The sequence below is a fragment of the Pelophylax lessonae genome (genome assembly GCF_965119305.1).
Source record: "Pelophylax lessonae genome assembly, chromosome: 2".
Taxonomy (NCBI): Eukaryota; Metazoa; Chordata; class Amphibia; order Anura; family Ranidae; genus Pelophylax; species Pelophylax lessonae.
In genome coordinates, this window is record NC_138769.1 from 663,899,928 (window position 1) to 663,911,954 (window position 12,027).

Sequence of the window (12,027 nt, forward strand, 5' to 3'; positions counted from 1 at the left end):
TCGGAGGTTGGCCATCTTTTTGGTGGAGACCAAGGAACGTTGTCCATTTTAATATTTATGTGCTTTTCCACCTATGTGCCTTCATCTATGGTGAGGGCAGGCCTTTGATTTTATCAAATAAAGGTTTTTAACGTACTATACTATGGGCGCATTTCTTCTTGTTATTTCCCCCCATGCATGAGGTTGGCTACTAACCAGAACACCTAAGGAGGATCGGTTCCTGGTTTTTATCCCATGTGAAATACTGATATCTCTGATTGGTGATGTGTGTCGATTTGAATTGTGGATGTCCCTATCTTCTTATTCCATGAGAACGGGGTTTAGTGATCCCATAACTACTTACTGCTGATTACATCTTTACCTGTCGGTAAGAGTCAGTGTGTGGTGGATGGTCTGTGTCACTTTTCTGCTGTATCAAGCACTTGGGTGAAGAGTTCATAATTCTACATTATCTGCTTAACCACCACTCCTGTGGAATTTCTGATGGACTTTATTTTATATTATTAGTAATATTCATATACTAGTGCTGCTCGTGTGTGTATGCTCTTTTCTAAATTTTCCAGAGTTTGAGCTAACAGCCGGTGCCTTATAGGGGGCGCCTTATAGTGGGGAAAGCCTTTACTTTTCTGTGATTGTTACAAATGAAGGTATTAAACAGTGTTGAGAGGACATGTACAGCACCTGTACAGTCATAAAATGACTACACTTCTGCAATGCTAAATGTAAATTGTGCCTGATGATACGAACCTACCTGCCAGGCCATGCATAAGGGCAGGGGGGGGCACAGGCAAGGATGGGATGGCATGCAAGGCAGCAGTGGAGAGCCTGCCAAATATCTTGAGGAACTTAAAATGGCACAGACACTTTCTGCTAAATGTTTGCAAATCTTAGCACTGGACGAATCAGGTCAAATCCTGGTCTGCATGAATTGGTCCACTCATCTCTATTTACCAGGCACAGCGGATTGTGTAATATGTACAAGAAGAAAAAAGCAGATCCTTTTATGAAACAGGATTAACATATTTGTTTTGTCCATGTAATCCTTCCAATTTGCAAACTGGCAGCAATGCAAAATCTGCTTTCTGAAAGAACAGCACTTTGCAGTGACCTATATGCTATTTCAGCCTACTATAGCACACTCAGTCTTCCACACTAAAAATGCCTCTGGTATGCTTTTTTCTTTCCCATCTCAGTAGACTGAGTAGAGTGTACCATTAAAACCATCGACTTCCAGATGTCATCACAGATCATGGCCAGGTTCAATTAATAATGGATCACCCTACACAGTGTAGTGATAAAGAGTTATCAAACAGAAAAAATACAAGAACTATGTCACGAAAAATAATGCTGGTATAAAAACCGCTGGGGATCATCAACTACACACAGCTAAGCTAGCCTGATTGTGAATATAAAGTGAAAAACCACCCGAGTATGTTTTCATCTCTAAATACTGTATGACGTAAATAAATGCATCTTTTTGCCTGTGAAAAAAAATCTCTATTTTTATCTGAGTGCCTTTTTTCCCCATGTATGTGCAGGCAGTTTTTTCTCTGACTAAGCTGTTACTGAGCATGTTCATATTCATACCTATTTTTGGGTGAAAGAATTAAAAATAAATAAGTTCTTAAATTGCAGCTTGATAGAAGTGGTATAAGAGGCTGAATGCCCATGTCTACTTCTATGTGGGAAAACCAGTGAGACAACTCAGGAGAAGGGTCCTATAACACACTGATGATAGAATTACCCTAAAAAGTAATAAATCTATTCTGTGCCATATGTGGAGAGACATGGTGGCAAGATGGCCCAAGATTCTGGGGCTACAGATGGTTAGTCTGGACCCTAGGGAGGTAGGTCGGGGTGCCTTGCTATTACATACAGAGGCAAGATGGATTTTTGCTTTAGACAGAATGAACCCATGTGGTCTGAATGAAAGTTTTACTAACCTTCCATTTCTATAAAACGAATGGCAAGTGTGAAGGAAGATGTAGCCCTAAGAATACGAAAATTAAGTAAAAAATTGATTTCAGGAATGTGAGGTGCCATATTGGTCGCCTGAAAATGGGTCAGTATGGAAGAATGTAAGAAAAACTCACCTATGGCCAAGAATAAAATCCAAATTAAGATGTAAATATAATGCTCTGCAGTATTTAGTAAAAGAAGTAAGGAAGCGAAGCACTAGAGGGTGCTGGAGATGAATACTATGCATGTGCAGCAATCTGTTGGGTGTAATGATGTCATACGTTGCCACTGTGTGCGTGATGATGTCATGCGACATGCATTATGACACAAATGATGCACACCCTGATGCCATTGTTAGGTGCCAAAATAAAGTCTAAAGGCAGGTAGGCAACATGCTATTGAGGACTATGCATATTTGTTTGAATTGATTTATATTGTTTTTGGGGGGCAATTAGCACTTGGGTACTTTTACTTTGGTACCTGATGAAGACATAATGTATGCAGCGAAACATGTTGAGTGAGGGGGGTTTGTTTATATATTTGGGTGCACCTTAGTTTGGAAGGTGGTTTTGGAGATCAGTTGCGATATTAATAGGGTGAGATTGTAGCCCGATAGACATATATGAGAGGAATTGGACTAGAGTTAGCCTATATTAGGGATGCATTCTAACAGATAACAATTTAGGAATTAATAGTACAATTGAGTTGTGAAGGAGGATCTCCTCTTTTCTCTAGGAGGCCAAAATGTATCCTTAATTGAGGATCTAGTGATAGTAGTGAGATATAACTATTCAGAACAATACCCTATGTAAAAAAAGGGTTTTATTGTATGTAGAGCCTTAATAGTAACAGCTTGATATGGCTAAAGTTGCTGTTGTAATAAAAGAATTCTGACCTCCAGCTTTTTCCTGAAATTGTAAATATATAGTGATAATAAAAATGAAAAACACCACTCTTTCTTTGAAAAACACCACCATTTCTTTGAAATAAAGCTTGAGACTTTAGTGGGAAATCACATGCATTAGGGGATGGATGTCAGACCTTATATGCAAAATGGTGTAAGAATACAGTATATCCCTAGGTATATAAGGTCAAGCCTTTATGTAATAAACCTCCCTTCTAGTTTATAATTTTTGTCACCATTACCACTCTGGGCAAAAGTACATGCATGATGGGGAGTCATGTATGTTCTTACATGGGGAGAATTAGATGCAAAAGTATGTATTCTAATTTTAAACACTGATCGTATACACTAATTGCTTAATATACTATTTTGCTAGAACTTAGCAGAAAGTACTACAGCATGTTAACTAATTGTAAAGAGGATACAATTTTAGAAGGAGGACAGGACAGGGTCTTACTACCTACAGTTACCTGTAAGTTATTGAACTGTTTCCCTTGGTCTATAGTTGTTTGCATCAAACATGCACGGAGCCAGCACTCTATGGAAAGAAATAGTTATAAAGCAATTATGCTTTTTTTTTTTTTTTACGTAAGATGTTAACAGTTCAAAGTAATACCAGTTACATGACTGCCATTTACAGTAACCATTACCTGGAGGAAAAGCTAATGTCCATCATCCAATTCAAACTGGTGGCCGGTTTTCTGTATCATAATTCCTACTTTTGAAAACAAACCAAAACCATTTAAAACTCTCGGAATACATCATAGGAATGAACTAGGATTTGCTGCCTTTGCATTATTGCTTAAAGAGCACCTGTACTATGGAAGCTGTACCAATCAAATAATAAAGAACTCATTACTTGTGTCGGGATTATTGGGGGTGATTAGAATAATAATAGGTAAAAAAAAATGGATTTAAAAAGCCATGTATATTTCATCTTATGCATATAAGATTCTGAATGGTGCAGCGCCCATCTTGTTTTAAGGTGAAGGAGAGTTCATATGTACTTGTTAAACAAAATGTCTCTTACAGGCTTACAAGAGAGAATAGAGTTTCAACAGAGGTCTTTGTATCTATAAGATCGTAAATAAGGTAATACATTGACATCTCATCAGATAAGGGACAATTAGCGAGACACCATACTAGTCTAGCTTGTAATCTTATCTGTATATAACAATGGACAATACCCCAGTATACTCTAGCAGACATTTTAAAATGAACTATATAAGTCTATATGAGTTTTTAAAGATACATTATTATGTGTGAGAAGATATTAGCCATAATTATGTCATTATATTATGTAAGGCATATGCATATATATTTAGGAATGTTATATTATATTTTGGGTTTATATTCTTACAGTAGTAATCTTACTTAGAATTATTTTTCTAATAAGTGGAAGAACATATGTATCTCGTCACTAATTACCTCATTTCAGAGAAGTTTGTGTTTAAGTGTTCAAAGGTATCATAGATCTTCCAGTCCTAGACGCTATGTCTGACTGTTATGTCAGAATTCAAATAAGTAATGGACTTTCACTAGCCAACAGGTCAAAGATCATCAGATAACAATATGTTTTAATTATTGTTACATACAAAATCTAATGAACGGTACGAAACTGCCCTCTATAGACGAAATACCAAATGCAGTTTTGAGATAATTCTGATATTTCCCATATAGAAATATTATATTGTATTAAAAATATAGTTATTGAAATGGCATTACTTGCCAAGGTGAATGATGGAGATACAGATGGACATTTATGTATGTACTGGGAGTATGGACAAAGTTTTATGTTGTGTTTTTATGATTACTCTTACATATAGAGAAATCATCATTTAACTTTATTATCCAAGGTATAGGGTTAATTATTTAAAGAGGTGTGTCTATGACCTCACCAGTTAAGGTATAGAATATCCCAACCAATGGGGATAATGTTTCATCCCTCTGGGTTTAACTTATGGTAATTTTTATAGCCCTTTGTTCATACCATGAAAAAGAACAATCCAGATATGAGACACACACACATTACACTGCCCATCATACAATACACATACATCACACACACTACTACATCCATCTATAGACTCATCCAGACATACTCCATCTTGCTCCATCATTCATCTGAAACTTTGAGGGACGCCAAACGAAACTCCTCCCTCACTGGCATCCATCTTAAGACTGTGGTAACGACCATGTGAAGCTAGCGGCCATCTTAAGTATGGTAAATATAACTTTGCTATGTTATTTGATTTTATTCAATATAGTTTATTTCCTTCCTTATATGTTTTATATTGCATATTTAAGGGTAATAAGATTACAATCTCAGCCGTATAAACCATGGTAGATTTTTCTCTAAAAAGCTGATTTTTCTTTTTATACATTTTTATTAATATCAGATTTAGTGCATTATTTGCAATTTTAAGTCTTCCGTTTTGCATGGCTTATTCTCACTCCATCTGCAGTGGAATGACTTTCGGCCTTGTGATTCGCAGACAATTGTGGTCTGTTTATATAGAACACATACCTATGGTTCATGCTATACCTGGAGAAATGGTAATCTTGCTTTCACTTTGTTTCAGTTTCACTTTCATTATTGAGCTAAACATCACATTGCATTGATTGTTTGAAGTTTGTATTTTATGTAGAATTGTTTCTTTGTGTCATTTCCATTTTTGATCATATATTGTGATTACATGTCTGGTGAATAAATATTTTTATATATTCCATACTGTAGACTGTACTCACTAAGATTGGTATATGCTTTTAAAAAGAAATTAATCAATTAAAAAGAATTCACTACATATTGATTTGTGGAATAAGTGGAGATTCTCCTTCCGCACAGATCTTTGCTTATTAACCATAAATAGACACTGCTATATTCAGAGCAGTATAAATATTCTGACATAATGAAGTACGAGCGCGAGATATTATTATTAAATATTCTTACACTTGTATTGCTGGTAGTTTCTTTGCAGCTGATCTTTCACTGATTACTGGTTTGCCATGTGTGTTTCTTTGTGGTAGAAATAGAGATGAATAAGGAGCTAGGGGCTTGTAGAACCTCCAACACTGCAGATACTGTATATGGTTATGCAGCTATATGAAGAGGAGTGCCTAGGCACATTTACATACCATAAGCGCACTCCTATTTTTCCAGGAGGAATTCAAGACAAAAAGGCACACCTTTTAGGGTACTGCTTAGCCCCAACTAACACTTCTAGATGTATTATATGAGATAGCAACTCTTCACTTATTGAGTTCAGGTCCACTTTAAAAGGCCTGAATTTCAGTGGAACCTCACCATTGATCTATTTTTCTTTACTGCAATTATAACTAAAGATTTTTTTTGCCATGTACTTAAGATAAGTAAAGTGTAACCTCCATGAAATTAAATCTTACCAATTATTACATTCATGCAGGCTAACACATACTGTGTATATATATACAGTGCATTGCGTAAGTATTCGGCCCCCATGAACTTTTCGACCTTTTGCCACATTTCAGGCTTTAAACATAAAGATATAAAACTGTAATTTTTTTTGAAGAATCAACAAGTGGGACACAATCATGAAGTGGAACGAAATTTATTGGATATTTCAAACTTTTTTAACAAATAAAAAACTGAAGAATAGGGCGTGCAAAATTATTCAGCCCCCTTAAGTTAATACTTTGTCCGGACTTTGACTTGGCCATTCTAACACCTGGATATGTTTATTTGTGAACCATTCCATTGTAGATTTTGCTTTATGTTTTCGATCATTGTCTTGTTGGAAGATAAATCTCCGTCCCAGTCTCAGGTCTTTTGCAGACTCCATCAGGTTTTCTTCCAGAATGGTCCTGTATTTGGCTCCATTCATCTTCCCATCAATTTTAACCATCTTCCCTGTCCCTGCTGAAGAAAAGCAGGCCCAAACCATGATGCTGCTCCCCATGTTTGACAGTGGGGGTGGTGATGAGCTGTGTTGCTTTTACGCCAAACATAACGTTTTGTATTGTAGCCAAAAAGTTTGATTTTGGTTTCATCTGACCAGAGCACCTTCTTCCACATGTTTGGTGTGTCTCCCAGGTGGCTTGTGGCAAACTTTAAACGACACTTTTTATGGATATCTTTAAGAAATGGCTTTCTTCTTGCCACTCTTCCATAAAGGCCAGATTTGTGCAGTATACGACTGATTGTTGTCCTATGGATAGAGTCTCCCACCTCAGCTGTAGATCTCTGCAGTTCATCCAGAGTGATCATGGGCCTCTTGGCTGCATCTCTGATCAGTCTTCTCCTTGTATGAGCTGAAAGTTTAGAGGGACAGCCATGTCTTTGTAAATTTGCAGTGGTTTGATACTCCTTCCATTTCAATATCGCTTTCACAGTGCTCCTTGGGATGTTTAAAGCTTGGGAAATCTTTTTGTATCCAAATCCGGCTTTAAACTTCTCCACAACAGTATCTCGGACCTGCCTGGTGTGTTCCTTGTTCTTCATGATGCTCTCTGCGCTTTAAACGGACCTCTGAGACTATCACAGTGCAGGTGCATTTATACGGAGACTTGATTACACACAGGTGGATTCTATTTATCATCATCAGTCCTTTAGGTCAACATTGGATCATTCAGAGATCCTTACTGAACTTCTGGAGAGAGTTTGCTGCACTGAAAGTAAAGGAGCTGAATAATTTTGCACGCCAATTTTTCAGTTTTCTATTTGTTAACAAAGTTTGAAATATCCAATAAATTTCATTCCACTTCATGATTGTGTCCCACTTGTTGTTGATTCTTCACAAAAAATTACAGTTTTATATCTTTATGTTTGAAGCCTGAAATGTGGCAAAAGGTCGAAAAGTTAAAGAGGGCTGACAGGCATCATCACGGTATCATTATATTCAGCCGGCGATTCTGTAGAAGGCAGAAGTGATCTGAGTGGCTAATTAGCCACTCAATCACTTCTGTAGGTGGTGGAAGGGGGCTCCACCCCCCTCCCACCGACGCGGGTACACCTGGGGCATAGAACATCCTTGGTGAGCATCAGACAGTCCTTTAGCCCTTGCTTGGACACACCACACTCCACATGTAGTTTTTGACCTTTACTAACTATTTAGGTAATTACTCTGAAATCTTTCAGTCTTCATTCCTTTTATTGTTGTTTCCTTTTTTACTTATTAATCTCACTGGTTTGGTGCTGTTTTGGCCAATATTTGACACACTATTTATACTCACTTCACTTTATTGTGTATCGGCACATGCTTTCATGCGACCCTAATTACCACTTGCTTCCCTATCAGGGATATCTGTATGGTGGTTCCATTTAATATTTTCTACTGAATATGCTTCTGTCTCCTATAGCATAAAAGTCAATACAGTACTTTACTCGCTTTGTTCTTTCTACGTAGTCACTCAGGGTAATGGGCTTTATCTATCCATGCCAGAAGCTACATTTAATACTTAGTTATATATTTTATTATTGTCATAGAAATCTTGGGAGATACCATTTTGTTTAAACTACTACATAAAATTGAAATTTAAACTACTACATCAAGACCCCCTACTCCTCCAGGGCCATGCATGTTTGTGCCTTTGTTTCCGTGGGTCCACAATAGCACAGCTCCGGGGACAGACACTTCCAGTGGCCCCCACTGTTTAGTACCACATGTTTGAAATTGGTATCTCGCTATATATACATATATTATCTTTTTGCAGATAAATATTACTCATCCGCTCATGAGAAAGTGGAGTGAATCCACGAAACGGGTAGAGCTTTATGGATGCAGTTGTGTTCTTACATCTACGTTCTATTATATTTTCGATTTTCAGTTATCATTAAGACAATATTTGTTATACTTTAGTCATATGATATGGAGGACAAATCGGCTAACATCACCATATGTCACAGTGTTACAATAGCATTGTTGGTGTATATACATAAAAAACAAAATATTACGGTATTTATTGTGTGTATATATCTGAATCTTCCCATTTCCAGTTGTGTATCGTTGCAATGTGCTACTTTACCTGTTTTTGTACCTAAATAAATGTCATCATGCTTTTGCTAATTATCTAGTCACGTGTCTTATACCTCATACAAAGTCCCACCCCTCTCCTTTCAGTATTCCAACAAGATAATGACCCCAAACACATGTCCAAGAGGACAACTGCCTTTCTAAAGAAGCTGAGGGTAAAGGTGATAGACTGGCCAAGCATGCCCCCAGACCTAAACCCTATTGAGTATCTGTGGGGCATCCTCAAAACGGAAGGTGGAGGAGCACAAGGTCTCTAACATCCACCAGCTCCATGAAGTTGTCATAAAGGAGTGGAAGAGGACTCCAGTGGCAACCTGTGAAGCTCTGGTGAACTCCATGCCCAAGAGGGTTAAGGCGGTGCTGGAAAATAATGGTGGCCACACAAAATTTTGACACTTTGGACCCAATTTGGACATTTTCACTTAGGGGTGTACTCAGCTGTTAGACATTATTGGCTGTGTGTTGAGTTATTTTGAGGGGGCAGCAAATTTACACTTTTATACAAGCTGTACACTCACTACTTTACATTGTAGCAAAGTGTCATTTCTTCAGTGTTGTTACATGGAAAGATATAATAAAATATTTACAAAAATGTGAGGGGTGTACTCACTTTTGTGAGATATTGTATATACAGTATAAAAAATAGAAAGGGTTAGCTACCCAAATCCCAGGCTTAGGTTTTCCACAAATCCAGGCCTGGCTATAGTGAAAACAAAAACTTCATATCTAGGAAAAAATCCATAGCAAGAGTCACTTGTTTGTGTCACCCATACCAACTAGCCTGCCAATCAATCAGATTCCAGCTGCCACTTTCCTAGCACTAGTTGGAAGTTAAAGAACAAAATGGCTGTTCATTTTTTTTTTTATTGAATTTTTTTTTTTGTCTAAAAACATTTATTGAAAGTGTTTTTTTCAGTACAAAATATACAATGCATAATAAAACTTCCATACATCGTATATATAGTTTTGTTATATAAATATGAAAATATAAATCCAAAAAAAAAAAAAAGGGTTCTCTTCTACTTTTAGACAAACCAACTGTAATATCATCAGTAATAGAAAAATATTTAAGTATAACAGTGTCAATAGAACTCAGTAATGGACAATCTGTGTATTGAGGTAAATGTCAATGCTAAGATATAGTATTAGGGAGTTTTTGGAGGTGCATCAATTTGTGAAGCTTTGTACGTGAACCAAGGGTTCCACTTAAGGTCATATATGTGTTTGGTGTTAGTAATGGAATGTTGTAGATACTCCATATGTCTTATTTCTTCAATTCTACTAAGAACCTGTGGTAAGAGGACAAAATTGTTTTTCCAGTGAAGAGCAATTGTCCAGTGAGCTGCAACACAGATAGTGTGGATAAGTTGTAGGAACTGGGAGGGCGTTTCTTGTACATTCTGGAATAATATGCAGTGGAAGTGTGTCAGCTCAAGTCTCTTACTGGCCATCTTGTCCACAATCTTAAACAGTTCGGACCATACTTGTTTGACCCTGTCACAATCCCAAAATATGTGTAAGAGTGTTCCAAGGTCTAGACAACCACGAAAACACAAAGGGGGGGTGTCTGGAAAAAATGTATTTAATTGGACCGGCGTGTAATACCATCTGGTGAATAGCTTGGAGAGAAAGACAGGCGCCCCTCTAAGTGTAGTATGACTTTGTGTTTATTCGAAATTCACCAATTTACATACTCACAATCATGCAAGTAGCAAAACAGCAGTGGAGATGCATCTCAGGGGTGCGATTCACGTTCCACGCCCAAGCCGGAAGCACGCCACCGGAAGCTCTGACAGTGTCCCCAGGGCCCGGGCTACGCCGATCTCCACGGACTGCAGTGGATCTTCTGAGTGGACCAGTCGTCCCTTTCTGCTTAGGCATCCGGATCAATCGCTCCCCTGAGATGCATATCCACTGCTGTTTTGCTACTTGCACGATTGTGAGTATGTAAATTGGTGAATTTCGAATAAACACAAAGTCATACTACACTTAGAGTGGCGCCTGTCTTTCTCTCCTAGTACTCTGCAAGTTCACCTTCTCTACTTGTGACAGAGCTGCCTTCAAGTGTCCACAGACTTGTTGTGTTTTATGGACTCTTTTTATACTATTTAGGTCCTTTATTTGTCCTATATATGTTTCTGCTCAGAAGGTTTATTGTTGGTTACCTCTCTATCTTTTTTGCGCCAGTATACTCTTGTTGTGGTGAATAGCTTAACTGCCGTCTCTCTAATAGAAAGGGATCTGGTGCATTTGCGCAAGTTCAACCACATTTGATTCCATTCACTAACCGAGTACACCGCATCCAGGTCGGTCTCCCATTTCAGCATATATGATAATTTAACATCTAAGTGTTGAGAGTTAAGATCACTGTACATGATAGAGATGAGTCCTCTGCCCCCGGGTGTTGTAGAGCAGATATGTTCAAAGCCTGTTACCGGAGAACCGGAGAGCTTAGGGAGAAATGATTCAAAAAATCGTCTAATAAGTAGATCGTTTGATTCCTCAGAATTTGGTATGTTGTGTGTATTGGAAAAGTGGGCAAACGGAAGAAATACTCCTCCATGATAAAAATCCGAAAGTCTAACAATATTTCTATCTATCCATTGAGAAAAATCTGAAGGGGAGACAAAAGCTTCTACGAATCTGGGGTCTCCAAGGAATGAGGCTCCCGGAGGAGGGTTGGAGATCAGAGACCCCTCCTTCTTAAACTTATTCCAAAGTTTGATTGAGTCTGAAACTATGGTATTTCGTGCAGCAATCCGGCCCACCCAATTACCTGTGGACCAAAAATGGCTGTTCATTTTGAGTATCAATGGGAATCCTCTTTTTAGGCAGGCTATAAATTCCACCATGAGCAATCTGTAGCCTTTCAAATGGTGCACATGTCCCAGCATGTCATATCGGGCATTGGACCAACAATTAGTCTAGTAGTCTTAGATTAAACACCAAAGGTCTATACTATTCATCAATGAAATACTCATCAAAGCAATTTCAAGGCAAGGCGGAAACACCAAGTTTTTCCCCAGTCATGTTCTTATAGATGGATAGCCAATAATTAAAACCTGACACAAATCAAAGTTGATACAGTAATACCTTGGTTTGCGAGCATAATTTGTTCCAGAAATGTGCTTATAATCCAAAAAACTTGTATATCAA

General features: G+C 37.8%; 1 protein-coding gene across 3 annotated transcripts in view; it reads right to left on the reverse strand.

Moving 5' to 3' along the window:
• Nucleotides 1-12,027, reverse strand: part of ELMOD1 (ELMO domain containing 1) — a 235,826-nt gene that overhangs the window by 97,772 nt on the left and 126,027 nt on the right. Inside the window, exon 2 of one of the 3 annotated variants that reach the window (XM_082244718.1) lies at nucleotides 3,334-3,401. The exons of the other annotated variants lie outside the window; for them this stretch is intronic. The gene's annotated coding sequence lies outside the window, so the exon portion shown is untranslated. The remainder of the gene's footprint in view (nucleotides 1-3,333; nucleotides 3,402-12,027) is intronic. 3 annotated transcript variants of the gene reach the window in all.